Consider the following 6,000-nt stretch of genomic DNA (forward strand, 5'->3'; position numbering starts at 1 on the left):
CCAGGACAAGTACGGTCAGTGAGTCAAGCTGTGATGTGGTAGCTTTTTTGGGGGCATCAGATTGGCCCGGGGGGGGGGGGAGTGGCTGTGTCAGTTTCATTCAGGGACACTGTATTGTCCTGGAATGAATGTGCCCGGGCAATCCGGGACACGTGGTCACCCTAACGATTACAAGCTGACAACCAGGATCACAAAAAAGGAGCGATCTGGACTGGTGCAGTACAACTACGTCTGGATGAAAAATGTATCTACAGAGCAGGAAAGCTATTCTCCATGTAGGCATCTCAAGTGGGAATGTACCTTTAAATCAAAATGACAGTGTACGCAGCCCATCATTTCTCTAGAGACTTGTGACATCAGTGTGGCATAAAACATAGCGTGACTCATCCCACAGAGAGAAAAACTGTAGGTGAATTGATACATTCTGCTAACTAATGATTCAGCTCTCACAGAGCTACCTGTGGATAATATTGACACTTTTCTAATATAAGACAAAGCAAAGTGCAAAGAGCGACTATGTACAGAATTCTGATCAACTAATCGGAGTTTACCTTTCCAAGATTTTAAGCCTCATACATTATAGATGATTGTTATGTGGTTTGTACGGATTATTATACTTTGCAAATTGCTGCCTGTTTTATTTAACAGGAAACGTTTGTAAATTTTAAGGCTGCATTACACTACTGCATTTTGTGAAAATCACACAATTTATGAAACCCCCCAAAAATAAGTCGCACATGCGGCGCCCTTCATTGGTAGCAGCACCTCAAACGCAGGCAGTCGTATGTTATTCATTTTAAAGAAAAATGTGACAAACACATCAAAGGCCGGTACTGATGTTTGAGCATCTGCTTTTTTTTACGTAATTTCAGGTGTCTAATTTGCAAGTATTTGCATGTATTTATGCGTATGTTTGCGCGCGTATCTTAGCCTGCGCATTCACGCGCACAATACATTCCTAGGGAAAAATTCATGAATGTTTATGCTCATATGCAAGTATTTGTGTGTACCGGCGCAAAATACTGACCGGGAACACAGATTTTTATTTTTTAATCAAGAATATGCAGCGCTTGTTTACGCAATTGTGTATACAGGCTCATTGTAAATAATGGGCTGTATTTTAGATCAGTAAAAAAAAAAGCTGTACTCATCTTTTTCAAGCTGGAGTGGCAAAGTGCCGAGCTCGAAGCTGAAAAAGATAAGCTACTTTGCCACGTTTGTCTCGTGTAGGGCAGCCCATTTGAATGAATGGGTAGTGCAACAACGCGCAAAAAAAATACATATGCCAAAAAAATATAATCAATATTATCAAATTGATGCATTCTTTACAGTGAACGTGTGGCACATTGAGGCTGGGTTTACACTTGTACGACAAACGCTTCGACATTGGGAGCTCATGTCGCATGACGTGTGAAAATCAATGTTTCCCTATGAGAGCCATCTTGACTGGTCCAACACAAGTCAGTCCGACTTTGAAAAAGGTTCCTGCACTAATTTGGTCCGACTTTGAGCCTACTTCGTTCAGCCCATTGAATATCATTGTGAAGGATATGCTTCAGTTAATTCTCCCTGCTAGTAATGCTGTGTATGTTAAAGGGTAATTGATCTAGTGTGTTGTGTGAAGAAGCCCTGTGTTTACTGTTTACTGTGATTAGAAGGGGCTCATGTTAATTATTCTGATTGCTTCATTGTGGTAATTACCTCTTCTATATGAGGGGCCAAGCTGTCTAGATAGTAATTACCTTCACTGATGTCATTATCTTAAGAAATGTGTCTTCAGAGTCGGCGCCGAAGTGTCTGCCTATAATCTGTATGAGAGCCCCCACTGTGTGTGAAAAGGGGGTGGAGATTTAATTGTTCTTTGATTGAGGATTTAGCTTGTAAACTGCATATATACCTAGCAGCATGCTGCCATTAAAGTGTCTTGTTCTAGCAGTAAGCTTGGCTCATGTGTGGCTTATTGGGCGATTCCAGGAATATTCCTCCTCGTGGAATATTGGGTGATTTTCTTTATGGGAAGAAGGGAATGTTTGACGGGGATATCATTCTAATACCGTCACAATCATTGAAGTCGGATTATTGACATCCGACATTGTGATTATTACAGCAGCAGTAAAAGGAATTTATCTCACACTGGGATTGTTTTGATTGGTGAAAGGACAAATCAGGCTATCACGAAGTTGGATCAATGTAGTATCCTGTTCATGAAAGCCGGATGGATGTTGGACCAATGTAGGACCAATGTAGGACTGTTGTCGCAGAGCAAAGTAGGATGAAAGTCGTATGACTGCTGTGTAGTATCAGTGTTAAAGCGGAGTTCCACCCAAAAGTGGAACTTCCTCTTTAAGCACTGCTCACCCCCTTCCTCCTTCCGCCCAGGGACCGCCTCGGCGACTCCTCCTCTCGCCTTAGGTGGCCCCTCCCTCTAGGCGATCTCCTAGGACACGTGATAGGTCCCAGGAGATCGCCTGTCCACTCAGGGAGTGCAGCGCCAGCGCAGTGAGTGCCCGGCCGTGAAGCCGAAAGCTGTCACGGCCGGGTGCCCACAATGTGAATGGAGGCGCCGGCGGAGAGGGGGGGAGAGGAGCGACGCTCCGGGTGGCCATATCGCTGGACCGTGGAGCAGGTAAGTGTCTGTTTATTAAGAGTCAGCAGCTACACTTTTTGTAGCTGCTGACTTTTAATAAACCTAAAAAGGCTGAACTTCCCTTTAAACAAGTCCTCATTCACCTCTGTAGCTATATGCATTGTGGAGAAATGTGTATTGAAAAATCACAACAGAGGCAATTAAATTACAGCTTCTTTCCCCTTTAGCCTGCATTCCCACCCGATCAGAGCATATTCCTAGTGATTTTGATGTGTTTTTTTTATTTTCTACAGTATGCACAGCAGAATCATGGCAGCCTACCAGTCCTGTAATGTAAACACACAGCATGTGATTGTAAGCTGCTATAAAGTGACAGAAACCTAACTTCCAATCACATGTCCAAATCTTGCCGCCTCAACCTCTGCAACATCTTCAAGATTCGCCCCTTTCTAACCAATCACACAACAAAGCTCCCTGGTCATCTCTCGCCTTGACTACTGTAGCTCCTTAATCATTGGCTTACCTCTACATAGTCTATCACCCCTTTAATCCATCATGAATGCTGCTGCCAGACTCATCCACCTTACCAATCACTCAGTATCTGCTACTCCTCCCTGTCAATCCCTCCACTGGGCTTCCGCTCACCCAACAAATTAAATTCAAAATGCTAACAACTACTTAGAAAGCCATCCACAACTCTGCCCCCAGCTACATCACTAGTCTAGTCTGTAAATACCAGCCTACTCACTCTCCCAAGACCTCCTGCTCTCTAGCTCCCTTGTCACCTCCTCCCATGCTCACCTCCAGGACTTTTCCAGAGCCTCTCCAATCCTATGAAACTCCTTACCCCAATCTGTCCGATTATCTCGTACTCTGTTAGCTTTTGACAATCCCTGAAAGCCCTTCTCTTCAGAGAAGCCTACCCTACCCACACCTAATAGCTATATTTGGGTTATGTGGGTTCAATGCAAGCACCTCCCCCTTTTGCACAATGGGTACACCTTTGCAATTCATAGATTTATTTTATCCAGTGAATACAAGGCATTCCCAAATTGGAAAAGGGAGACATTGTGATGTCACTACCCTCCTCTCCACCTCATCCAATCAGAGAATGCCTTGTATTCATTAATAAAAATACAAGGTGTTGAGTACAGTGTGTGCTGAATAAACACTGCTGGAGCAGCACATAAAAGATCTGAAAGATCATGGATCTCACTGTGTGTAGTGCAGCATCCTCAGCAGCCTTGCAAGTATCAGATATGTATATTTACAGTAATTTGATGCAAGCTGGCCCAATTTAAGCTTAGTGCTTATCCTGAAGGAGCTGCTGAATGTTCTGGATCCCCTGTTCCTGTGCCCACAACTAAGTAGATAACACCAACAACTATGTAAATAAGACCACACACACTCTGATACACTGGGCTGGGTGGGGAATTTTTATTGCAGATGTATATGCAGCACCCTGGTAGCAAAAGAGATTTGGAAACAACAGCAATGATAAAGAATACAGTTAAACTATAGAAAATGAATATATTGCAAATAGATGAACAGTAGAAAGAAATATACTGTTTAAAACAAGCAATGGGTGTAGAGAGCAATTTCTCCTAATCTTTATACTTGGGTAATCCTAACTAAAGAGAATTGTGTCCCTCTAACAGTTCAGCAGTCTGTAATATACTTCTGCTGGCCAGCTTGTCGGGGCCCAACTGTTTGTCGGAGCACACAGGTTAATGTCCTTTTAAGCACTAATGATGGCACTGGCTCTGGTCCCTTTAAGAACTGATGTAGGTACTGTTTTATTTGCAGACAACACTGTTCCTCTGTGGTCAAAGTGTAATGTGGTTTTGGCCAGTGGCCTCTCACCAACTCCTGTGTCAGCATGTAATCTCCCTCTGTTCACTCGGGGAAGTGAAGCCAGTCAGTGACTGCAGCATCCTTCCCCCTTGATTAAGCAGTGGGCTCTATCGGAATCTGTGGCACCCTCTGATGTCCCTGAATGCCTGTTGCTGTAATTCTCTCCCTCACAAGTGCAGGGGTGAGTGGTCTGTCAGCACTCAGTTCTCTCAGAGCAGCCTCCACACGTCTTCTTCTCAGCCCAGGAAACCACCTCTCCTCTATGCCCTATTGTCTTGTGGGATTTGTGGCTTACTCATTCGAGCTCACCAAGCCAGCTCAGTCTGTCAGAACTACACCTCCCACAATCCTTGCAGTCCACATTCTGTATGCCTTCCCACTGGGTAGAGGGAGGACTCAGCACTGGCTGTACACAACATGAGTCCCCCCTATAGCTGTGCCTGGCTTAAAGTCTTAGGCCCCGTACACACGACCGGTTTTCTCGGCAGAATTCAGCAAGAAACTCGATGGGAGACGTATTCTGCCGAGAAAACCGGTCGTGTGTACACTTTTCGCCGAGAAACCTGTCGGGAAACTCGTCGAGCCAAAAAGAGAGCATGTTCTCTATTTCCTCGTTGGGCAATGGGAACATTTGGCTCGACGAGTTTTCTGACAGCCGAACAAGGAACTCGACGAGCAAAACGATGTGTTTTGCCCGTCGAGTTTCTCGGCCGTGTGTACGCGGCCTCAGCTGCCAGACACAGAATCCTTTTTCTGTCAGTACTGCAGACTTGGCTGCATAAGTATATAAAAAAACTAATTGCTGGAGTTCTGCTTTAAAGGGGTTGTAAAGGTTTGTTTTTTATTTTCTAAATAGGTCCCTTTAAGCTAGTGCATTGTTGGTTCACTTACCTTTTCCTTCGATTTGTCTTCTAAATGTTTTTTTTCTTTGTCTGAACTTCTCACTTCCTGTTCCTCCTAAGTAAACTGTTCTGGCTGACTAACCCCCAGCCAGAACGGCTCGGATGATGGGGGCAAGCTTACTGAGGAGAAACAGGAAGTGAGAAATTCAGACAAAGAAAAAAAACATTTAGAAGGGAAATCGAAGGAAAAGGTAAGTCAACCAACAATGCACTAGCTTAAAGGAACCTATTTAGAAAAAAAAAAAAAAACCTTTACAACGCCTTTAATGTCTGTCTTTTTTAGTAATTTGGTGAAAGAGGCATTTGTATTATGTTTTTATGGAGAGCTGTGCCATACAATTTTTTTTTTATTATTGTAAACTTTAATTTATTATTATTATTTTAGTGTGAAAAACGAAAACTCTTCTGTATAAAAAGTGTTAATTAAAGAAGAAAAGAAATGAACATCCACAGAGAGTTATTTTCAATTCGTGACAGCTTTTTATCTGTAAGAATAACGAGGTCATATAAATGACTGACAATAGTGAAGGGTGATATGGAATGCAAATTGCATGACAACTGATTGATGTGAGCTGAAAAAACACTGATTAAAAATTAAAAGTATCTGTAATTAAGAACGCGGTGACGTACAACACTACGGCGAGCCGAGAAAATGAA

Source organism: Rana temporaria, chromosome 1 (genome assembly GCF_905171775.1).
Source record: "Rana temporaria chromosome 1, aRanTem1.1, whole genome shotgun sequence".
In the NCBI taxonomy this organism is placed as follows: domain Eukaryota; kingdom Metazoa; phylum Chordata; class Amphibia; order Anura; family Ranidae; genus Rana; species Rana temporaria.